The sequence below is a fragment of the Cyprinus carpio genome, chromosome A4 (assembly GCF_018340385.1).
Source record: "Cyprinus carpio isolate SPL01 chromosome A4, ASM1834038v1, whole genome shotgun sequence".
In the NCBI taxonomy this organism is placed as follows: domain Eukaryota; kingdom Metazoa; phylum Chordata; class Actinopteri; order Cypriniformes; family Cyprinidae; genus Cyprinus; species Cyprinus carpio.
The window spans coordinates 19915990-19942386 of record NC_056575.1 but is presented as its reverse complement, the minus strand read 5'-3'; the positions used below and the strand labels follow the sequence as shown (position 1 = coordinate 19942386).

Here is a 26397-nt window from a genome sequence, read left to right as displayed (position 1 = left end):
CCATAAATTACTCACCCTGAAGTCATCCTAGGTGTGTATGATTTTCTTCTTTCAGACAAGTTGGAGTTATATTAAAAAATTGTCTTTGATCTTTCAAGCTATTTCATGACACTCAACGGGTGTTACATTGCTTCAGTCCAAAAAAGAAGTTTAAATAAAAAGTACCCATCCATAATAAAAAAGTGTGTCTCACACAGCTTCTGGGGGTCCAAAGACCTTCTCTAACCAAAAAGTACCCATCCATAATAAAAAAGTGTCTATTCAAAATGTTGTTATCACTTTAATGTAGCTAGTGCTCACTGTTTGTACACAAAAGCAGTTCCGGGCAGATGACATATGAGGTCAGTGATGTGCATGTGCATCTTATGAATATTATTATGTGTATTCTGTAGCATAACATTTCTCAGTGCACATTGGGCAACATAAAATGTTTAAATAAATAAACAACTAAATATTTCAGAATGTGCAGAAGATAAATAGATTTATGAAGCTATGAGAACTACTCAACAAGGACTGTGGGAATACAAATTGAAGATCTGTTTAAGATCTGTTGAGTTTTTACATCCTGACATAACCAGAATATGAAGAACTAAGATGAAGTAGTGTATTATATTGGGCATTCAATATGAACAGAGGGCATCAGTTACTATTCAATTCTGCCAGTCTATGGTCTTCCTACTGAGAGTTAACTATGTGTGAATGTTTACATGTCTTCTAGGTCTTGTGACCCGGTGCTTGCTTAACACATCTGGTGATAATGCTATCTATAGGTCCTAGGGCATGCTGGCCTATGACTACAGAAACATGATCAGCAGGATGATCTAGCACTGTTATGGTCCCTGACATGTGTCTTAGTATTGAATCAATCTAGTTTGGCACAGAATTTGGCAACTCAAAGGGTTTTAATAACAGTATTTGATTTTATTGTATCCTAAATACTATCCAGTAGACTGGTACCAGAGAGCGACAAAGTTTTAGCTTTTGGGAGGAAGAGGAAGAGAAATAGAGGTGGAGTGAGGATTTTAGTGAGGACTGAGATTCTGTTTCCAGAGAATGATGGATGAGCGTACATGTGCAATCTCATGACTTAAATGATTACATAGGACGCATCCTGATCACTTTCTTGAGTCCCGGTCACAGGTGTCCTCACGTAGGCCTTGTACCGAATGTACTACGCTGGTTCGGCTATTCACATACGCTGTTAATGTTCCAGCCGGAGCACAGAGCCCACGTCTCTATACCATGCGACTTTATGTTTTGAAAGCAAATGCTTTCGATAATAGCCTGCTGAAAGATTTAGCACTTTCTGCAATGCAGTGATTTCATTAAATTGTGCTGCATATAATCAGAGGATTATTACGGCACGGTATGGAGATCTCGCGCTCTAGTTCAAATCAGACTTAGACTTTCAGATTTGTGCTCGGGCAGTTCAGATCACCAGCAGAGGATAAAAGCTAATTGCTTGCTCTGAAGCTCAGAGGAACCTCCCTGCCGTCTATCTGTTCCCTTCCCCTACAGTATATTTCAAGTGTAGGTCGTCTGCCTCTGTTCTTAATCTGTCTTTTTTGTGTTTGTCACCTCTATTCCATCTCAATCCATTTTACTAGGGGTTATGGACCGATTACATTATGTGCGCGGTCTTTTGAGGACAAATATACTAATTTCTCAGCCCGATAGATGATTTTACACACATTTGTTTCTGATGACCCTTCATAAGGTCTTTCAACCTCGACTGTATCTCTGTCCTCATAAATGTAAACACATTTCATATCTCACCAGCTTATACTCATTCGATTTAGATCATGTGAATGGTGTCTATTCTATACAATTCGGTGTCGCACAGAATATATCCTGTCAAAAATCAGCTTTGCACATCTGACTATCCTCGCGAGCTGTTGATGTGTGTGGGCTGCTTTTGGGTGTGTCAGTGTTGTGTGTTGCATAGTGTGAGGAGTTCCCTATCACTGACCTTATTAACAGATGTTTGGTGGAGTTGATCTGAGAGTACAGTGATCTACTCAAGATAATTGTACGATCCAAATAACACTTAAGGCAATGTAGGTCCACAGTGTAAGAGTTGAAAAATTATTTCAGATTTTTTTGTTTTGTCGGCCCGGTATGTGAAACGGTGAAAGATGATGGACTGCTTCTGAAGTCGCTTGGAGGCAGTGGTTCAAAGATGCTCTGCAGAAGTCTCAGGGGCACTTAAAAGAAACATGAGTGTATATCAAACATCGGATTACATGGAGGATTGCAGATTGATTAAAACAGTGGATAAGCTGGGGTGTGTTTGACCAGAAGCAGCGGCAGATCACAGTCGGCACATCAGCCGAAGAATATGGAAACAGAAACAAAACGGGGATGTGCAGCGGGAGAAAAAAACACAAGCAAGGTACGTTTAACTCACTGTGAACTGTAACACAAAGCTGTAAGTGTAAATGTTTAGCAGTGTAATGTTGAACTTTTCTTCTTGCTCTGCTGAAGGTTTGTGTGATCATGTTGCCAGTGAGTGATCATATCTCTCTCTCGCTCTTGAGTGGAGTTGGAGTGATGGGCGGACGTTAGCATGTGTGAGTGGAAGAGAGCTACTGAACGAGTGCTTTTCTATCTTTTCCTGGTGTTTTGAATTGGCTTTTTCTGTTTTGTGAGCGACTTGCTAAACATTTTGATCGTGCTTGATTGAAAGCGCTGGCGGATCAGCTGACGAGAGATAGAGAATGGTATTGTCGCGAATGGTATGTCGTTAATAATGTTTACCATCCAGGAATGCCTTGGGGCACACCCATAAAAAAGGATTACGCTTTCAAATGTACCACATTTATCAGAGATGATACTATGAAAGAGAACTAATGAGGCATGGCAAGATTGTGTCTAAAATTAGAAAGATTTAGATAGGTTGCTAGGCACACATCCACGATTGAAGATGTCCGCGTATCATTTAGAAGGCAGACTCACATGATTTTAAAGAATGAAAATGAGGAGTTAAATTTAGCCCTGACATTTTAGGCTAGACAACTATGACTAGTGATTTATGCCTTTCACGGAAAACAGAAGGGTTCGGTTAGCGGACAGGAAGGGCACATAGTACCATGCAGTCCCTGAGGAGAAGCACGATTTGGTGTGCTGCAGAATGAGAATAGAAAATAAAGAGAGCCGCAAGTGAAGATGAAGGACGAACAGAGACAAGTTGGAAACGGTGAAGGATCAGTGTTGATACAGGAGAAAGTGGAAATGATAATGGAGAATTTAGTAAAGGAGATTTGGAAAATTGGTGAATGACGTTGAAAAAACAAGTATTAATGCTAATTTGTTGAGCAGAAGTGAAGGAGATACTGATAGTGCAGAAAAATACAGGATTCAATTGCAGGTAACAAAAAGTTTATACGCCCTCACTGGGCAAACAAGTGTAAAACCAAAACGAAGGATCACTCCAAGAGCACTGGCCAAAAAGAAACCTCTCAGCAGGGACCGATCCTAGTGCCTCCCGTGACACAGCGTCAAAGTCACAACCAACCAGAGCGCCATGGGGACGCAACGTCAAAGTCACACCAATCTGAGCGTCTTTGGGGGACGCAGCATCGAAGGCCCACCGAACGAGAATGCTCAGAGTGCAGAGAAGAGCTGGAGTCCAGTATCAGGGTCCCAACAGAAATGAGATGCCAGGGCCGAAAACAAAAACTAGTAAAGTCTAGTAGAAAGAGAGGAAACAGTTCTAGACAGAAAACAAAATCAAAACACTTGGAGCCTAAGATAACATAACACGGCAGGGCTAGGCAAAACAAGACAGGGACAGTCACTAGCGAAGCATTACACAACATACACCAGTCTGAACAAAGATGGAGCACGAGAAGAACTCAAATAGGGGAGAGCTAATGAGGAAAGATTGGCTACAGGTGTGACAGAACACAGAGAATTAAAGATAACGAGTGGGAGGGGGAAGACACCACACTGACAGCAGAACACATGAGCTGCCAAAACAAAACCCCATTGCTCAGAGACAAGGCACAAGACACAATGACAATACACCGCAACTCAGACCTAAGTCATGACAGATATGGTAGAGGATGAAATTGTTTTTTAAAACACCTGCAATAAAAATGAAAAATGAAGAAAAGAGGTCACGGGAAGAGAGCAGGAAAGTAACTGCAGATGAAATAGGTAGGGAAAGGTGATGAAAGTCCTGCAAATCAGATAAAATTACCGCTAATGAGTCTGCGCTAGAAAGTGAGTCTTCAGGGTCTGTGAATACAGAATCACAAAAAAGATCTGTTAGAAGTCGCTTATACACTTGAGAAAATCAGAAAATTCCTACAAACAACCAAAGGAATTAAACGGGTGAAAGTGGAAGATTATTCCCTGAATTGTGAGCTGTTTAGCTCAGCCAGAATGTTAATAAGAGAGAAGGATACAAATAGCCTTCTCTGATCAAGAAATCTTCAGACTAAAGAAAATTGTACAGAAATTGAACTACCATTGAATGATGAATTTGAAATTGAATGAGTTTTTTATCTTTCTGTGGGGTAAATTTGTGGCTGGTCTGTCCTTGTCTGATCTTTATTCATTCCTTTATGAGTTCGATAAGACTGGGCACACTTAATATAAATGGTGCACGAGACAGTGGAAAAAGAGCAATGCTTTATGAGCTAATAAGACAAAAGAAATATGATGTGATGTTTGTTCAAGAAACACACAGTGATGCTCAATGAGAATGACTGGAAAATGGAATGAGATGGGGAAATAATTTTAAGTCATAAAAGTTCATGGAGTGGTGGTGTAGTGGTCCTTTTTCAAAAACATTTCAGGCCTCCTTATATATGAGGTTGAACAAACATTTTTGTTGTTTGAAGGACAACTATTGAAAATTAGAGCAAAAATTTGATAAGTTCATTTTGGTTTTTGTGAATATTTATGTACCTGTTCTTGGTCCTGAGAGAATTGGTTTTATAAATAAGTTGAATTATACTGTCTCTATTCTTAAACAATTTGAGTATATGTTTATGGGAGGGGATTTTAACTGAATACAAAATGATAAAGTAGATAGAAATCATAAGGAGCCCCATATTTTATTGTTTTAAGCATCATTTTAATGTTATAAAGAAATGTACAATTTTACCTGTAGGTTTTTCAGACCACTGTCTAGTTGATTGTAGTGTTTTTATAGCAAATATAAAATTTAAAAGTGCTTATTGGCATTTGAATGTTTCTTTTTTGCAGGATAAGTTTTTTATTGAAACATTTACTTTTTTTTGGAAACAGTTTGGTTTTAGAAAACATGAATATAAATCGCTATGACAGTGGTGGGACTGTGGTAAAGTGGAGATACAGCAACTGTGCTGCCAGTACACTTTCAATGTTTCTAGAGACATTTCCCAGTCAATGAGAGACCTAGAAGTTAAAATAATGGAATTGCAAAGATAATAGTGGGTACAGGGATGAAATCAGGGGCATATTGAGACTCCTTAAAACAAAAAGGAAAGCTTTAGATGACCTTTTTGGGGTGTTAAAGCACAGGGGGCATTGGTTCGCTCTCTTTTTCAGGGTGTCAAGGAGATGGATGGCCCAACCAGGTTCTTCTTTAGTCTAGAGAAAAATATTGGACAAAGTCGATGTATTCGTTCATTGTATTCGACAACTGGAAATAGATATAACAGAGCCAAATGATATTAGGAAAAGGGTTGTGTTATTCTATTCAAAATTGTATAAGAGTGAGAGTCTGGAAGTGGATGAGTCAGCCAGTTCGTTTTTATACAGGACTGCCGAAAGTGCCAAACGAAGCGAATGCTGAACTTCAGAGGCCCATTTCAGCAGGAGAATTGCAGATTGCACTGCAGAGCATGAAATGTGGCAGGGCACCCGGAATGGATGGTTTCCATGTTGAATTTTTACAGGGTGTTTTGTGTGCCCCTTTTAAAATTCAAAGAGGGATCAGACAAGGATGTGCTCTATCAGGAATGTTATATGCTTTGCCTGTTGAACCTCTGCTAGTGAAAATTAGAGAAAGCATTGAAGGTTGGTCCATACCATACTCAAATGAAAGAATAAAGTTATCGGCTTATGCGATTATATTATTGTTTTAATTAAGGACCAAATAATATAATGGGGTTAAAGAATAGTATTGATATTTTTGGCCTTATTTCTTCGGCAAAGTAAATTGGTCAAAAAGTGAAGCTTTGCTGTGTGGTAAATGGTTTGGAGGTCCTCCTAAATTACCAGGATGTTTGTCATGGAAGAGTGATGGAATAAAGTATTTGGGAGTCTATTTTGGGAATAATTATATGCTGCAAAGAAATTGGGAAGGTGTTTTAGAAAAGGTAAAAGGAAAATTTGAAAAATGGAAGTGGCTTTTGCCTAAGATGTCATTTAGATGGAGAGTTATTGTGATTAATAATTTGGTTACATCAATGTTATGGCATCGTTTGATTTGTGTTGATCCTCCTAATGGACTTTTGGCAAAACTGCAAGCTATTATTGTAGATTTTTTCTGGAATGGATATCACTGGATTGCCCAGAGCATACTTTTTATTCGTAGGGAGAAGGGAGGACAAGGACTTAAACATCTGGCCAGCTTTAATGGACTTTTGCAGAGATTCTTAACAGGACTAGAGGTTTTGGTCTGGAGGAAAGTAGCTGACATTATTTTTAAATGGGTCAGCGGTTTGGATTTGAACTCTGTACTCTTTTTAATGGACTCCAGCAAACTACAGATCAATGAATCAATTAAATTCTACAAAGGACTCTTTAACATCTGGCAACTATTTAAGAAACCGAGGCAAGACACATCATCTCTGTACTGGCTGCTTAAGAAAACCCCTTGTACATGGAGCGAGGTTGGATGTGGCTTTTGAATCACACCAGGATTATCTCAAATCTTATGCTCATCAAAGGCTTTAAGGCTACATAATTTAATGGACATTGGTGGTCCTGAGCTAAGCAATGTTCAGGCAGTTGCATCTTTTTTGAGAGTTCAGTCTGTACGTCAGTTTGGAAAGATTATATATTTGCTAATGCAAAGGTTGACAGTAGAAGAAAAACACAGTTGAAGGAATATTATAATGGTAAGATTGTTCCTGCTATTCAGATCCATTTCCAAACATTTTTATCACTCCTGATTTAAAGTGCTTAAATATATATATATTTTTTTTTGGACTTGGAAGGTCTGGAGGATCTGAACTTTCAAGATGCTCGAAGTAAAGTGTTGTATAAATGCTGTGTTAAGGTTTTGAATAAAACTTTTCTTAGGGAACGAAAGGATACAATATGGAGAGAAAAGTTGGGGTTGGAAGATGATGTAAAACCTGTATGGAGAATTCTTTATAAAACACTTTTGGAAAAGTGTACAGGTGATGTTCAGTGGAAGATACTGCATGGCATAGTTGCTGTTAATGCGTTTGTGAGTGTTATTAATTCTAATGTGTCTGACAAGTGCCCATTCTGTAAAAAAGGGGAAACAATTTGTCATCGTTTTTTTTAGAGTGTTCAAGATTGGAAAATTTGTTTAATATACTTACCCTAATGTTTTCTAATTTTGGTGAACATTTTTCTTTTCAGAGCTATATCTTTGGCCCATTTTATAGAGCAGCTCACAGAACTAAAAGTCAATTGCTGAATTTTTTAATTGGACAAGCTAAGAGAGCTATCTACATTACGAGGCAAAGAAAAATAGAAGGTAGAGAAGCACAAAAAGTAGAATTGGTTTTTAAAAGATTGGTGAAAGGTCGAATCTTGATTGATTTTAACTTTTAGAAGTTGATTAATGACTATGAAAGTTTTTTGCATAGGTGGAGGTATAATGAAGGTATTTGTACAGTAGTGAATGAACTGTTTTTTAATTTGGTATTGGAGTAAGTTTTAGGTGTGAAAAAATGGAAACGTGGAAACACTTTGGAAATGCGTAATGTGATGAGTTTTTAAAATTATATTGTGAATTTGTTTGAATGATTTAATAAAGTTGTGAAAAATTCAAAAACTCTCTCTCTCTCACACACACACACACACACACACACACATATGATTTAATAAAGTTGTTTTTAAAAGATTGTATTTTTATCTCTTTTTATTATGCTGGAGCTTATTTACAGGGTAAATAACAATCACTGCTTGTACTGTACATGGAAACAGGAAATAAAACAGCAAATTGCAGGGCATAGCCCAACAGTAGCAGGTCTTACACAAATAAATTTAATAGAACTATGACCCCCCATTTTACAAAGGACTAAAAAGCTTGATTAAAACTTTTTATACTGTGATATAATTTATTTTTATAGTGTGATACAAATTATGCTTGACCAGTAGGTGAAATAATTTAGTATCATGAAGGCATCATTACAATCACAAATACAAGTATCCGAGTTATATAAAAGTTTGTAAAGTATGTAAATCTTTGTAAGAATCATAAATCTTTATCTCTCTTTCAGCTGATAAATCTCCAGTCCAGATAAGAAGCAGTGCTCAGCCTGGAGCCAATGTTGTTGAAGTGAAAGCTGAAACAAGTGCAAGTGTAAATGCTCCTGTACTCGCTGGAAGCACCTTTACTGGACCAGTACACTTCAAACTATAGCTCACATGCTGCAGGAAACGGTACACTGTCATCACTATGACAAGACTCACTACTAATACTAGCATTTGAGTAAAGACTGGTAATGTTACATCCTCGTAGTGAGTTAATGGGACACATGATTTAGCACCATTTTAGTGCTATAGAATACTCTCTCAATTATAATTTATCTGTATCTTCTGTTTATTTCTCTCATTCTGTATGCATCTCAGATAAACACAAATGCTCAGAGACAGCAGAGAATAACAGAGAAAAACAAGGTAAACCTTTCATGTATGAAAATTTACACATCTGATTTAACAGCAATGAATGTGATGAATTATCATTGCATTGATGCATTTGGTGTTATTTATAGAATAACATTATATAGGCTATTTAATGTGCATATTTGATTTTGCTTTTTGTCAGACTGAAATCCCTGCAGGGATACATATTTAGTCTATGAATGTGGAGGCAAAAGTGCAGCTATTCTGATTTGATTGTCATTTTAGCAATAGCAAGAGGATCCTTCAACAATAATACACAAACACCTGTTATAGGGCCTCTGACTATTATTTCATTTAACATTAAGCTCAAAAAATTAATGTAGGCAAATGGACAGCACACATCTCATTACTGTAATAAAATAAACAGTAAAATAAAATAAAAAAAAGTTGGAGAAAAAAACATTTCCTTTCCATACATTAAAGGAAAAACTCTATAACAAGCAAAACAAACAAGCAAAAACTCTACCAAATCATTTGCATTTTGGTGCGCAAAGTCTTTCACTGCAGCTTTAACGTTGATTTTGCAAGCACAGACATTATCAGTGCTAAACTGGACAGTCTTTCTTGTAACATTGATTGAACAGCGTCACCAGAACTTTGATGTTTACAAGCAGCGTGCATAGTTATAGGGGAAAATTCTGAGCTAAGTCTAGAGCAGGGGTAGGTAAGTTCAGTCCTATAAAGTTGCTGGGTCTAAAACTTTCTGAAAAAGAAACTCACCTGCCTATAGCCTTTATAATCCTGAAGACATCGATTAGCTTGTTCAGGTGTGTTTGATTAGGGTTGGAGCTAAACACTGCAGGACTGAACTTGCCTACCCCTGGTCTAGAACAGGGGTGTCCAAACCTGTTCTGGAAGATCGCTGACCTGTGGAGTTTAGTGCCAACCCTAATCAAACACCGAATGAACACCCTCTTAAAGCCTAGTTCACACTACACGACTTAAAACCTCTGCAGATCCCTGTGCCTTTCAGACTACAAGACTTGATTGTCTGTTTTGAAGTCATTATGATCAATTATTTTACGCTACGTGACAAAACGTAAATGATCGCCACACTACACGAGCTGACAACTCTGTCACCCAACAACTCTATCCTGTCCCCAAACCATGTTTTGTCACAAAAACACATGCAAGATCACCCACTGATTTTCCCCCAATCACAGCTGGACCTGTTGGCGAGCTCGGTAACTTGCATCAGGCTTAAAATCCTGTAGTGTGAACTAGGCATAAGTCTCATTCATTGGCCCTTCAGGAGCATTAATTAGAATATAGACTCACACACAGTTTTCAAGTTTTGTAATGGGAATCATAGACCCTGTCAGAGTCTACATAAAGATTTTATAATCATTATTTTCTCAAAGGCTCAGCTGCAGAGGACAGTAAAGCTACTCATAATGATTACACAAAGATCTTGAAGGACAAGTTAAAACAGCACTGTGAGCGGATATTGGTTGGTAATTCACAGACAGGTCATAATAAATACCTGGATGATATTTACACTGATTTATATGTGGTGGAGAATCAGACTGGAGGAAGAATGAATGAACACGAGGTGGTGAGACAGGATCGAATCACAATCACAGCCGACTGACTGCCAAGGACACGCTGATCCAGTGTACATGACATGTTTCAAAGACCATACATGGGTCGACACAAAACAGAAAAGTGCTGACAGTGGGGATTGCAGGAGTGGGAAAAACTGTCTCTGTCAAGAAATTCATCCTTGACTGGGCTAAAGGAAAAGAAAATCAAGATATAGACTTCATTTTTCCACTCCCATTCCGTGAACTGAATTTGATTAAAGAGGAGTACAGTCTCATGGGATTGCTTAACACATACTGCTTTTAGTGGCCTTAAAGAGCTGACATCTCTTTCCTGAGATGGGGCAATAAGGTCATGTTCATCTTTGATGGGCTTGGATGAATGTCGCTTCACTTTGAGCTTTGAAGAGGGGGTGACAGTTTTACAGATGTAATAAGAAAAACCACAGTGAGTAAATATAGTTACAACCCTAATCAAGAATCATCTGGTTCCCTCTGATCTCATCTGGATCACATCCAGACCAGCAGCAGCCAGTTCTGGTACCCCGAGAATACATTGATCAGGTGACAGAGGTACGAGGATTTAGTGATGAGCAGAAAGAGAAAGACTTCATCAAAAACAGCAGTCCTGAGGGTTGCTGAAAAACCATCATCCATCACATCAGAAAAATTCAGAAGTCTGTACATCATGTGTCACCATCCCGGTCTTCGCTGGATCTCTCTCACTGTTCTTCAGGCCTCTGCTGGTTCGAGAGAGCAATGACAAAAACACCCACAACCCTCACAGGGATGTACACAAATTTTTACTTTCTCAGAAGCAACAGATGAAAACAAAATATTGCAAGGATCCTAAAACTAAGGCTGAAGTCATGTCTTTTGATGAGATTATTCTGAAGCTTGGGAAACTGGCCTTTAAACAACTACAGAAAGGTAATCTGATTTTCTACAAAGAAGATCTTGAGGAGTGTGGACTAGATATCAATGAGGGGTCTGTGTACTCTGGGTTATGCACCCGGATGTTTCAGGAGGAAAAATCTATGTCAGAGAGAAACGTTTACAGCTTCGTACATCTCAGCATCCAGGAATTACTTGCTGCTCTCTATGTGTTTTTATTAACCAAAAACAAGAAAGCAAACCCATTTCTTAAATCCTGGAAAAAACTGACATGTATCCTATCCAAAAAGCCACTGTTTGAACTTCATAAAGCTGTAGTCAATGAGGCTTTACAAAGTGAGAATGGACACCTGGACCTCTTCCTCCGATTCCTCCTGGGTTTCTCACTGGAGTCCAATCAGAGAGACCTGAAGGAACTACTGCCAGCACTGGAGCTCAGAACAGAGGACACCAAAGACACTGCTGACTATATCAAAGAGAAAATAGAGATGGAGGAATCAACAGAGAGGACCATCAATCTCTTCTACTGCCTGAATGAACTGAATGATGACTTTGTGGAGGAAATCCAGAAGAATCTGAGCTCTGGAAAACTTTCAGAGCAGAATCTCTCCTCTGCTCAGTGGTCAGCTCTGGTGTTTGTGCTCCTCATGTCAGAAGAGACTCAGGAGAAATTTGAACTGCAGAAATACAGAAGATCTGATGAAGCACTGATGAGACGCTGCCAGTCATCAAAAACACCAGAAGAGCACTGTAAGAGTCTTCTTAATATTAATTTATATATACTGTTAGTTGTTTTAAGGGGAGACACTGCAGGCAAAAATACTGTTTTTAGATGCAGCTGTCAATTTTGAGATTTTGGGCTTTTTGGCTTTTCATAAAGATTAGTGTAAAGAAATCATCCAAAAGACACTAGGTGCGTCTACATGGACACTTTTTGCTTTCATCGGAATGAATTCATTCTGATTGACGAATCCCAACATAGTGTTTACATGAACGCTGAATAAAGTGATCGGGTTGATATGCACGTTTACATGTCACAAGCTTCTGATCGGATTTAATCTTTTGATATGTGCACACCGCATGAATTATACAGTTTCCCGCTGTTGTCGCATACTACTTTAAAAAGCACACGTGATATTTATCTACTTTGGGTTCTAATTAGGCGACGACCAGCACATAAACTGTTGTGCAGTGCTGCTTACTTTAAAAAACAATATTAAAAGTGCCCCTTCATGCACCCGTCTGTTGATGAGAGTCTTAAACAAGGACTGGTGGGACGTTGCCCTGCTCCACTTCAAAGACGCTGAGTGAAATGGGAGTTCATAATGACGGGATACTTTATTTATGACACTTTATTCACCAGAAAGAACAGCTCGTTCCACGCGTCATACGTCATTACGCTATTTCTACATCAATGCGCAAAGTGCGTATGCTCAGTACTTTCCAGTTTCGTTTTTCAATCCGATCAAGTGTTTACATGTTCTCTCGCTCGGATTACAAAAGGAATTAAACCAACCCTTACAATCCGATCGAAATTTTAGTCAGATCTGGCCAATTTAATCCGATTGACGTGTTTACATTTGACATTTTTATTCTGATTGTGCTTCTAGTCCTATTATGATTGGATTAGTAGGGTCCAGGTAAACACAGCTACTGTTAAGTGTTTCTTTGATGGCACTTTATCTATTTGTGTCAATAGATTTCAATTTAGTTTTTTTCTCCTACACTAAGCCATAAATCCCCAGTTCAATAGCACTTACACACTCCACTTACACACACTTTCATTTTTATTCCTGTCTATATTCTGAAGGTTTTTACAGAGGAATTTGTTCATATATAATTTGCATGATTATATACATTTTAATCCCCCCCCCCCCCCCAATTGTTAAAATATATTGTTTTCTGGCTGTTCAAAGATTTTTCTGAATTATGGAGTGACAAAAAGAGATACCAAACATTCCTTCTGTAAAAACATTTTACTCTAATATGTAAAAAATAAAAATAAAAAAAATAAACAAGAATTTAAAAAAATGACTTCAGATTTTTGTACTACAAATTAGTGCGTATTTCATTAAACAATGCCTCATTTGCATATTTAAACATAACATTTTAGGAAACTTGTAATATAAAAAAATGTTTGCAATTGTCAATGTAATCAATTAACTGGGTAAGTAAGGTGTTAACTATTAGTAAATATTTTTACCCTATTCACCTGCAGTGTCTCCCCTTATTAATTGTGCTTTAATTTTACACAGTGACTTTTTGGCCAAGACTGTTCAGAAAAATGAATAAACGTAATTCTATCATGACAATTCTCAGGAGATTTTAGCATGGCAATGAATATGACAACGTTAATGTATTTGGTCTTGGCGGAACAGATCTGGTATGCTGCAGCTGCTGAATTGCTGCTGCTGTTGGTTATTGCTGTATTATTGCTGCAAGCAAGTACAGGAACTTGTTATAGCCAATACATATGCTGATATGGTGCTGTGAGTATTTAAGACATACTGCTGCTGCACAAATAGCATATGAAAATAATGCATAGCAGATCTATACAGGTGGAGCTATGGGGGTAGAATTGTCGCATTATTCCAAATAAATCCACAAATAAATGTAAAGAGATTTACAAAAAATTAAACATAACAAGTAAATAGAATGAAATCTATAAATAAATCTCAGAGGTTCACAATAAAATTCACAAATAAATAAAATGAGATTTGCAAATAAAAAACACATTCACATATTCAGTCTTGTACATTTGTAGATCGCTGCACGCATTTGTGGATTCATCCAATCATAGCACGTTCTCGCTATAACCAATCACGTTTTGCTTTACAATAAGGGCGGTCTCTTCCTAAAATAACTTAATTCATAATATGCATTGGCTCAAATAGGAAATATAAGGGCCATAAAAATTTATACAGTAAAAGATGTTTAAAATTGGATTTCGTTAGATCATTACACTGTGTACCATGCCAAGCCGCAGTAATTTTACATGCATTTGAAAATGCCAGAGAAACAGCACTTTAAATCACGGCTATGGGAACAATGCTGTACTGGATACAAATGTGTTATGGAAGCATCATTCAAGATGGAAAGAAAAGCGTCAATAAGTAACTGAGTAATGTGTGAATAATTTGTCCTTCATCATGTTAGGCCTCGTGCAGAGTACACAGCATCGCAGTAGATTTCTATTTGCTTTGGCAGAGGTGGAAAGAGTATGAAAATATTCTACTCAAGTAAAAATAGCATTACAAGAATTAAATTTTACTTAAGTACTAGTAAAGTACTTAAACGGCTTATGGTAGAGAAATTAACATTAAATTCACGGGCAACAGCTCTGGTGGACATTCCTGCAATCAGCATGCCAATTGCACACTCCCTCAAAACTTGCGAGATCTGTGGCATTGTGCTGTGTGATAAAACTGCATATTTTAGAGTGGCCTTTTATTGTGACCAGCCTAAGGCACACCTGTGCAATAATCATGCTGTCTAATCAGCATCTTGATATGCCACACCTGTGAGGTGGATGGATTATCTCGGCAAAGGAGAAGTGCTCACGAACACAGATTAAGACAGATTTGTGAACAGTATTTGAGAGAAATAGGCCTTTTGTATACATAGAAAAAGGCTTAGATCTTTGAGTTCAGCTCATGAAAAATGGGGCCAAGAACAAAAGTGTTGCGTTTATAATTTTGTTCAGTGTATTTATTTTGTGAATACATTTTGTTTTTGTTAATGGCTTTACATTTATTTGTGGATCATAATGCATTTATTTGGAATAATGCAACAATTCTACCCCTGGAGCTGGGGAATGTGAAGGTTTCAGAAAGTGAAAGTTCTGCAAGCGTGCTGCAATGCTCAAGCGAATCCTAACCAGCTACTTAAATGTAAAGCAGCAAGCTCATTGGCTGCATATGCAACATGATACAATCAGTTTGTGACAAGTCGTTTAATGCTTAGAATATCATCAGTTTACATTAAGGACTCATCAGCCTGTGCCATCTAGAGTAGAGCCCTGAACGGGCTTCAAATTTATGCCCTAGCCTGGCCCTGGCCTGAGACGGTAGCACGGTCTCATGTTGCTTCCACCTGTGCGGCACATTTTTGTATTTATTTTTATTTTTTTCATCACTAATTGATTGATGTCTAAAATATAAAAATAAGGAGAAGCCTAAAACAGGCCCGAGGCCCAGCCCACTTCTGAACTATGACGTGAAAATTGGCCCGAATCGATGGATGTCTAAAATATAAAAATAAGGAGAAGCCTAAAACATGCCCAAGGCCCTCAGGTCTCTACTCTAGAGTTTCACGACAGAACTTGGTATATGTATTATTTTGTGTGTTAATATTAAATGCCAATGCACCTCCACCATCAGGCAAGTTGTATTCAAGTTCTAGCCATTTTATTGTTCTTTATTGTGTCATAAGTTAAGGAAAACTTTGGTTTATTAAAAGCGTAGGTTTAATGTTTTATGAAGAGTTGAATTATTGAAACAAAATTAAAATATTAACTAAAAGAAGCCTTTTATTTTATAGCCTTACAGTCTCTTTTAAATTCAGTAATATCTGAATATATCATATATAATATATGGTTATAGCTTTGCATTAACTACATCACTAGTCAATAGTTTTTGCAAGTTATCTGTGCTCCAGAATATAAACCATACCCAATAAACACATTATTTGTTTTTATTATTATTATTTTTTTCTCTACACAGGCTACAGTGCTGTAATCTCACTGCTCAGTCTTGTGAGAGTTTGTCTTCAGCTCTACAGTCATCAAACTCCTTTCTGAGAGAGCTGGACCTGAGTAACAATGACCTGCAGGATTCTGGAGTGAAGCTGCTTTCTGATGGACTGAAGAGTCCAAACTGTCAGCTGGAGATACTGAGGTAATTGGTTTTCCATAAAATAATTAACAAAATTTTTTATGTGCTGTAATGAATAAATGAATGAATTTTATCACCAAAGTTGGCATCTGCTCTCATTGGAATGCCAGAACAAGAGATAAAAAAAAAAAAAAATAAAACAAACAAACAAGAAAAACAAACAAAACAGGCATGTAATTTTCAGGAATGTAACCCCCCCCCCCCCCCATATTTATACAGATGCCTATTATACAGATTTTTCAACCTGTGAAAAATGACCCAGGTGGACTGTGTACATCTGACAATAAAAATGTTGAAATATTGCGATGAAAAATTTAACATTTTCAAATACATTTATTTCATGCATGAATTCCTCTGCACAGCACTACACAAGCTAGCAGCACCATCTAGTGGCTGTGTGCAGAATAACCATAGCATCTAAGCCAGGGTCTAGAATTACCACGTTACCAACTCCATCTTATACAAGTGCTATGAGTTTGGATCACTTGGATTTGAAAATGCAACATAAAGAGAATGAAATAATTTATTAGAAAAAAGTAGAATTCAGAAAATAATGTATTTAAACTATTTGCAAATAACATTTATATTTAAAAATATACACAAATTCACTTTTATTTGTATACCTAATGTTGAAAAGGAGTTTTTAAATTTACATTTACTGATTTACCAGACACTTTTATCCAAAGTGACTTCAAAATGAAGAATTCAACAAGTGATTCGTCTTGAGGCAATAACATGAGAGTTCTAATAATGCAAAGTTTCAAACATGGTCAAGGATAGTGCAAACTAGAAAAAAAATAATAAATTAAAACTGAAGAAGGTGAGCATGATTTATTTTCCATATCACACCACTCTATTGACCCCTCCTGTATTCCAAATGAAAGTGCTCTTATATTACATGCCCAGTAATACAGCTGAAAATGAGGTAGACCCATCCCTCCTTTCGGTTTAATTCTCCTCTTTTCCACCTCTTCACTACTTTTTTGTTTTCAGTTTAGAGCACCAGACAAATGCCTCTTTTCATCCATCATGTTCTTTGTATCATTAATGTTGTGCGTATTGTATATAGAAGTGTCAGGAGAACAAGTTCACTTTCACCAATGACTTTCTTTAATTTACAGATTATAATTTTATATGAATGCGTTATGTAAGGAATAACTGACCGTTGAATTATTAGAAAAATAATGCACACCCGAGGATGTGATGCAGCCACAACGCGAGGCGGAGTCAATTATTCTGGCATATACTGTACATAGTATATTGACATATACTACAGTAATCACACCTCAACACATCAATCAGATGATATATTTAAAGGGATTTATCCGGTTTTTGTACTTAAATTGCTATTGTGAGTAGGATTATTTTTTCTGCATCTCATCCAACGTCTCTTTTGCTGGTTCCAAAATGTCATTTTAAAGCTGGTATATGCTAGTGTATATACTTTTGGAAAATCGTTTGTCATGTTGTTGTCCTGTAATTTCTGTTATAACAGTTAACTATGCGAAGTGATATGGAACTGTAATGCGGTCAAGAGAGCTGCCTGGAACTACGTTCGCGTCGCGTTTCCCAGAAAAAATTCCAGACCACAGAACTTTCATCAGCAAATCAGATTCAAGCATTCAACGGCCCCATAGTTTAATAATAGTTAAAATGTTTTCATGTATACGAGATAAAATTTAAAAAAGGTAAAAAATTATTCCAAAGTGGTGATTTTAAGCCCCTAGCGACCTGGTGGGCCCATATGCCTGGCATACTCTGCACCCCATAACAGTGCCCCTGACAGCAGCCTGCCCCAGGATTTAACACTAGGGGTCAAAGAACATTTTCTTTCACTGTCAAATCAATTCAAGTCACCTTTATTTGTATAGCACTTTATATAATACAGAATGTGTCAAAGCAGCTTTACAGTGTCAAACAGGAAAATAATTTGTCAATAATGCAAGAAGATGTTAACAAAGAGTCATTTTTCTAGATAAAGTCAGTTTATTGATGATTAAGTGATGTCATCATCCAGTTCAGCTCTCTTCCAGTAGTGTCTGTGCAATCAATTAAGTGTCCTCAACTAAGCAAGCCAAAGGTGACAGTGGCAAGAAACAAAAACGCCATCGGTGACAGAATGGAGAAAAAACCTTGGTAAAAACCAGGCTCCGCGAGGCTCTTCCTCTGGCCAGACGACACCAGCATGGCGTGGTTTAATTCCAGGCTTCAACACAGGTGCAGAGGACTTGTCTGGTTCCCATGGTCTTGTGTCGATGGTCGTCAAGGTGACGAGGTCTTCACAGGTGATCTGTCTCTGGGGCTCCTCTATATGACGTGGTCTCCGCTGACATTCAGGGCTGTAGAGGTCATCTCTAGGTGCTGATCCTCCATCTGATCTGGATACAGATAAAGAATGAAAGAGACTAATATTAGTGTAGATGTAGATCTTACGATGTAGCGAGTACATCAGGTGTTATGGGAGTGTTCCAGCTGACCTAATTAATGCAGCCTAACAATCCTTTAACGGATTTGAATTATAGAAATGCGATAGTGTATTATGTATATGCTATGTTAAAGAGATAGGTCTTTAATCTAGATTTAAACTGCAAGAGTGTGTCTGCCTCCCGAACAATGTTAGGTAGGTTATTCCAGAATTTAGGCGGTAAATAGAAAAAGGATCTGCCGCCCGGAGTTGATTTTGATATTCTAGGTATTATCAAATTGCCTGAGTTTTGAGATCACAGCGGACATGGAGGACTATAATGTAACAAGAGCTCATTCAAATACTGAGGTGCTAAACCACTCAGGGCTTTATAAGTAATAAGCAACATTTTAAAATCTATATGATGTTCAATAGGGGGCCAGTGCAGTTTTGACAGAACCGGGCTAATATGGCCATACTTTCTGGTTCTAGTAAGAACTCTAGCTGCTGCATTTTGGATCAGCTGGAGATGGTTTATTAAGCATGCAGAACAACCACCCAATAAAGCATTACAATAATCTAACCTTGAGGTCAAGAACGTATGAATTAACGTTTCTGCATTTGACATTGAGAGCATAGGTCGTAATTTAGATATATTTTTAAGATGGAAAAGAGGAAGATTGCTATCAAATAGCACACCTAAGTTCCCACCTGATGACGAAGAATTAACATAGCAGCCTTCAAGTGTTTTTGGTTATTACATGTAGAGGTTTTTGGTCCAATAATTAAAACCTCGTAGGAAATTACTAGTCATCCAGTTTTTTATATCGACTATTCATTCTGTTAGTTTTGCGAATTTGTTTGTTTAATCAGGCCGCGAAGAAATATAGGGCTGAGTATCATCAGCATCAGCGTTCATTTTATGTACCGATTTAAGTTGTACTAATGTTTTTTGTACTAACTAGGTGTACTAAAATATATATGTAAGGAATAATTGACGACGGGCCGTTGAATTATTAGAAAAATAATGCACACCCGAGGTGGTGATGCGGCCACGATAATTGCACACCTCAGAACATTTGTCAGCCAATCAGATTCAAGCATTAAACGGCCCTGTAGTATAAATATATTTCGGACAGGACCAGTTTGGCAAGTTACTTGAGTTTATTGAACACAATTTATCTTTGGCGGTATGGTTCCTTATGGGGGTTCTTGCTCCCAAATTAATTGAACATACAAGAGCTTAAACATTAACCCCCAGAACCATCAGCTTGGAAATACATGACAATTAAGACACTTAATAATGTCTTTAAAAGCGAACAGTGGTAATCGTGTAGATGTGGCAGTGGGACTTCTATCCTGTAGCTTGGTTATGAGGATGAGTGTCTCTCAGCAGTGAGGTCCATGCCAACCAGGACTTGAAAGCCTTAGTGATCTGAAACAAAGAAGACGACAACAAGAAGGTGCACGGTAATATGCTCATGCTTATAATGGGGAGGAAGAGAGGGTTGTTCCTGAGCTAAGCGATAGCTCTGAGCAGTAGTTCCACATATATATGTCCTGTGTCTAATAGGAGAATGGTAGTGATTGGAGCTATTTGACAGCTGATCGCATCAGCTGGTTGCAGCCTATGCCTCTGTGGCCTGACTGAACTATAATAGGAGAATGGTAGTGATTGGAGCTATTTGACAGCTGACTGCATCAGCTGGTTGCAGCTATATATAGTAGCGGGGAGATTGGGGGAGGGCGGGGAGTGGACCCTTACAGACCTGCAAAAGCCGCCCATATCCTGGAGAGACCGTTGCCGTTCGCATTGGCCGTCCCCACCCAGTGTTGTACGGTGAAGTGGAAATCCTGGAGTGCAAGGAACCACCGAGTCACCCTGGGGTTTGTGTCCTTGGCTCGGGCCATCCACTGCAGAGGGGTGTGGTTGGTGATCAGGGTGAACTGGCAGCCGGGGAGGTAATACCGGAGCTTCAGGACTGCCCACTTGACGCCTCCTTTTCGACGGTCGCGTACCGTCGCTCCGCTGGGTTCAGCTTTCGGGTGATATATATCACCTGGGAAAGGATGGCTCCCAACCCGGTGTCGGATGCATCTGTCTGCAGCAGGAAGGGGCGGTTGAAGTTGGAGGCTCTGAGCACTGGCTCTGATGTGAGGGCTGTCTTTATCCGCTGGAACGCTGCCTCCGCCTCAGGGCTCCAGGGGATCTTCTCCGGCTGCCCCTTCCTGGTCAGGTCTGTCAGGGGAGAAGCTAAGGAGGAGAAGTTAAGGATAAAACAATGGTAGTAGTCCGCCAACCCCAAAAAGGCCCGTACCCGAGTCTTGGAGGCAGGCCGCGGCATGGAGAGGATAGCCGTCACCTTCTTCTCTTGGGGTCTACTGAGGCCGCGACCCACCTGGTAGCCCAGGTACTTTGCTTCAGCGAGGGCCAGGTGACACTTCCTGAGGTTGGCGGTCAGGCCATCCCGGCATATTTCCAAAAGCACCTTCCGCAGCCGCTCAAGTTGGTCTTCCCAAGTCTCCGAGTGGATAATGAAGTCATTTAGGTAGGGTCCTAGTCTGCCTTGGTGTGGCCGCAGGAGGACGTCCATTAGGCACTGGAAGGTGGCGGGGGCCCCGTGCAGGCCGAAGGGAAGGACCCGGTACAGCCAATGGCCGCTTGGGGTTGAGAACGCCGTCTTCGGTTTGGCCGGCTCCGTTAAGGGGACCTGCCAGTAGCCCTTGGTGAGGTCTAAGGTCGAGATAAACTGGGCCCTTCCCAGGCGATCCAGCAGCCCGTCAACCCGTGGCATCAGGTAGCCGTCTAACTTGGAGACTTCGTTTAAGCGGCGGAAGTCACTACAGAAGCGGAAGGTGCCATCGGGCTTTGGAACCATGATGATGAGGCTGGACCATGGGCTGCGTGATGGTTTGATGACCCCTAACTTTACCATCTCCTGGACCTCTTCCTCGATGGCGTGTCGCTGAGCCTCTGGGACACGATAAGGCCGCTGCCGGACGATGACTCCAGGTGGTGTGCAGATGTCGTGTTTGAGGACGTGGGTCCGCCCAGGCTGAGGTTAGAACACATAGGAAAACTGACTGACCAGATGTTGCAGCACAGACTTTTGGGCGGCCGAGAGATGAGGGTCCATGTCGACAACCATGGGAAGTGTGTTAGCGAGGGCAGAGAGCTGGGGTCTGGTCCCGACCCAGCGTTTCAGGAGATTCACGTGATACAGCTGGTTCTCTTTTCTTCTTCCTGGCTGCCGTACTCGGTAAGGGACAGGGCCGACCTTTTCCGTTACAGTGTATGGCCCCTGCCAGCTGGCCAGGAATTTGCAGGCGGCCGTGGGGACCAGGACCATAACGTGGTCTCCTGGCTGGAACTCCCGTGGCTGGGCCGTCCTGTTGTAGTGTCGTTGCTGGGCTTGTTGGGCCTTGGCGAGGTGTTCCCGGAATATAGGCATCACTTTGTCGATCCGCTCTCGCATCTCCCGCACGTGTTCCACAGTGGTTGTTGTTCCCAGGCCTCTCTGGCAACGTCAAGCAGGCTGCGGGGCTGCCGGCTGTAGAGGAGTTCGAAGCCAGTGGATGCTTGGGGCACCTCTCGGATACCGAAGAGTACATAGGGCAACATCTTGTCCCAGTCCCGCTTGTCCTCGGCAGCCACCCAACGTAACATCTGCTTTAGCGTCTGATTGAACTGTTTGACCAGTCCATCGGTTTGGGGGTGGTACACAATGGTGCGGAGCTGTTTGACTTTCAGGAGCCGACAAAGATCTGCCATTAGCAGGGACATAAACAGGGTCCCCTGGTCAGTCAGTATCTGGGCGGGTATGCCAACCTGGCTAAAGAGCAGGAATAGCTCTTGGGCGATGGCCTTCACCGTGGTTTTACGGAGGGGATGGCCTCAGGATAGCGGGTGGCATAGTCCAGGATGACCAGGATGGGTTCATGCCCCAGGGCGGACTTCGGCAGTGGCCCTACCAGATGCATCCCGATCCACTCGAAGGGCACCTCAATGATGCGCAGCGGTATCAGCGGGCTGGGGGGAGGGGAGCGCGGTGACGTTCGTTGGCAGGTTGGGCAGGCCTGACAGAAGCACTTGACCTCGGCCTCCAGGCCCGGCCAGTGGAAACAATTGCGGATGTGCTGGATTGTGTTTTGGGCCCCCAGGTGGCCTGCCATGGGGTGTGCATGGGCTAGCTCCATCAGCGCCTCCGTCTTGGTCCGAGGGAATACCAGTAGGGTTTTTTCCTCCCCCCTACGCTGTGCGACACAGTAAAGCAGGCCATTTTGCAGCACAAAGTGAGAAGTTGGATGGGGCGCTGGCTGGAGCTCTTTCCCTTCGGCGACCCTCACTTGGGCCCAGCAGTGTTTCAAACGGTCGTCCTCGTGTTGCTCTCTGGCGAACGCCCCGGCCCCAGTCACCTGCTGAAAGAGATCAAAGTAGAGGTTAGGATTCTGGGGGGTTGACTCACCATCCTTGGGGCTGTCCGAGGCCAGCAACATGGGGCGCCGTCTGGGTTTCCCCGCTGTCCTCTGTTTTTGGCGGTTCCCGGCGGGGCTGACAGGCTGAGTGGTGGCGGCGAGTAGGCGGTCGAATCCTGGCCAGTTCCTCCTGAGGAGGACAGGGACTGGCAGATCCCTGACGATCCCGGCTTCTACCGGCCAGGTGCCGGGTGGTGCTGTGATGGTAACGCGCCGCGCCGGAACTTCCCTTGTGTTGCCGTGTACGCAGGTGATGGGCAGCCGCGCTTTGGCTTTCGGCTCGCGAGGGAAGGACAGTTGATTTCACTAGGCTGACCGCGCTGCCGGAGTCCAGGAGGGCGAGGAATGGGCGGCCATTTACCCTCACCTCTGCCCGCGGTGCCTTCTCTGGGGTTTCCGCATGTACGGTGCAGCCTGCCAGCCAAGCCCGTCCAGGAGAGAGGGGTGCTTCGGTGTGCCTGGGCTCATCTTGCGGGCCGGGAACCGCCGGCCTGCTCACTGGTCGCTGGGTGCCCTCCGGCGTGCGTCGCTCCTGGACCACCCTTTGGGGAAAAGGCGGCGCTCGATCCCCAACCTCCCGGTGTTGGGTGGCCTCCACCAGCTCGTCGATGTTGGTTGGATTCCGCATGCCGGCTGCCTGACGAAGAGAGCGGGGAAGGGCTCGAAGGCGGTCGACCACTACACGCTCTGCTACCTGGTGTGCGGTTGGACCCCCGGCCAGTAGCCAGTGTTGGGCAAGGCGAGAAAGGTCGGCGGCTTGAGCACGGGCCTGCTGCCGCGGGTTGAAGGTCCACTCGTGGAAGAGTTGGGCGGAGCTAATCAGTGATAGCCCAACCCGGCCTAAGATCTCCTTCTTCAGTTCCTCATAGGAATCACTCTGCTCGGGGGAGAGCGCAAAGTATGCCCGTTGCGCCTCTCCCGTCAAAAGCGGCGCCACAATCCGCGCCCATGGGCCACGCCTCCCGGGCTGCGATGGTTTCGAACATCTGGAGGAACATTTCGACGTCATCATGCACCGTCATCCTCGGGATCAACTGTGTAGCTTGGGCACGGGGGTCAGGTAGCGGAGTTCGGTGTGTGGGGATCTTCTGGGGTTCTTCCATTGTGGGGGAGGAGCACCACCTGGGGGAACAGAGAGGGTGCGTGAGTCGAAAGGGAAAAAGGGCGAAACTCAATGTGGAGGGATCGCTGTCGGTGACTTCTTCACTGTAATGCCCACATTCTCCACCAGTGTGGCGGGGTGAAGAAGCACACGACACGAGGATGCAGGTAAGTTCCCTGAAGGGTGGATTTTTATTGATAAAGTGACGGGGGAAAAGACCAATGTGAGGAGTTTTGGTGCTCGGTGCTCGGCCTCTCTCTCTCTCTCCTTCCTCTCCTCCCATGAGCTGTGCTACTTGTTTAGTTGTAGTTTTATTACACTGCATTGATTGTATTGTACACACTTTTGGTGCTAGAAAGGTGCTTTATAAATAAAATATATTTTTACTGTCTTTGCCTGCATCTTTGCTGATGGTCTCAGTGTAAAGTCAATTCTGAGAATTGTTTCTAAACACATTATAAATGTTAGAAATGCATTGCGGAAACATGTTACAAAGACTGAACTATGTAATACTTAATTGTGTAGTTAAACAGGTTTTCACCATTTTCGTGTTCAGAATTTTTTGGGCGGGGCTAAAATCATGACTCAATGACGAAACACAGTCACTGAGCATGGCCCCTCCCCTAACACTATAAGACGTGTAGTAGAAGGAAATCCAAGGCACTCTTCTTTAGAAATTTATAAAAAGCCTTTATTGAACTGGCTATTTCATGATAGAAAATTTAAAAGACATAGGGGAAAAAACAACCCACGCGTAACAGCCTTCTTCAGGGTATGTATTACAATCAAACAATTTACTCTTATATAGATGCTGATTAGAAACACCTGAATGACAAATTACAGTAGGTGGACATCCAAAACGTTACTTCTACCGCCGCTCGTACCGCCGCCGCGGCGTCTGCAAAGTGCATTTGCAGCTTTTGACCGCTGAGTGGCGCTTTAATCACAAGTTTTCAAACAAGCGCATCAAAGCACATTTTCGCGAATAGACTTCAGTTTTGCCTGTGCATTTGCAGCTATTTGACTGCATTCGGGGAAAATGAAAGGAAAACACTTTAGGCTAGTTAAAATATTTAATATTCGCAGATGAAAGTTCAGTCCTTATGAAGGTGCGTTTCTTAGAACGAATTCAAGCAGGATAAATGTGAAGCCTATGAGCCTGTGCTTATATTTTCTCTACACCATATTTTAGATTAGACACATTTAAATAGTGTGCAGTATTATTTATATAATATGAATTGTGTGTTATATTATTCAAAAGAAATTGTGGTCTACTTTGCATCGGAGCATTAAGAGTGGTAGCCTATTGTGAGCTAGGCTTGCGTGTTTTATAAATTATTTTCTTTATCTTAGTAAAACGTGAGGGACTGTATAATTTCGCTCCCATTATTTAGGCCTAATTAAAACAAGAAACGAATAATTTAAACCTGCATGATTTAGCTAAAATCACTGAAACTCTAAAGAATGGACTGATTAATAAAACGTCCTCATGATTCAACTCAAGTCATTAATCAACAAAATACACACGATGTAAAAAAGAGCTTCATTAATTGACAACTTCAGTGATTTAAATGGAGTCTTCTTTACTTGCTTTTATATAATTTAAGTAAAAAATAAATAAATAAATGAAATAAATAAATTGCAGCCGCATTTAAATGCAGGTTTGTACAATATTCTGTAAAATGTCAGAGTGAAAGATTTGCTCAGAGTGCACGTGCAGCATTTATTTGTCTACATTTTATCTTAATTACAAATCTTGTTTAGTTTTATTTTGGATAATTGCATGTAAAAAAAATAGTGCTGTCAAATAATTAATCACGATTAATCACATCAAAAATAAAAGTTTTGTTTACATAATATATGTATGTGTACAGGGTTATATTTATTATGTATATATAAAATACACACACATAAATTAGATATATTTAGAAATATTTACATGTTATATACATTTTATATTTATATTCTTATATTTTATATTATATATAAATATATTTAATATATCAACATTAACATATTCTTCTTAAATATATACATGCATGTGTGTGTATTTATATATACATAATAAACTTACACAGTATACACACATATATTATGTAAACAAAACTTTTATTTTGGATGTGATTAATCGTGATTAATCAGTTTGACAGCCCTAAAAAAAAAAACACAAAAAACGTTTGTAATGCATATGGAAAATGTGAATTATTATTTCATATTCAAGTGTTTGTGCGGAAAATTATTAATGCGGCTTGACAGGGAGGGCGCGCC

General features: G+C 40.7%; 1 protein-coding gene and 1 pseudogene across 1 annotated transcript in view; both read left to right on the top strand.

The window, feature by feature from the left end:
- Positions 1 to 26397, top strand: part of LOC109046020 (NACHT, LRR and PYD domains-containing protein 3-like) — a 435468-nt gene that overhangs the window by 4364 nt on the left and 404707 nt on the right. The window lies entirely within an intron of this gene.
- Positions 2366 to 12151, top strand: LOC109044926 (annotated as a pseudogene).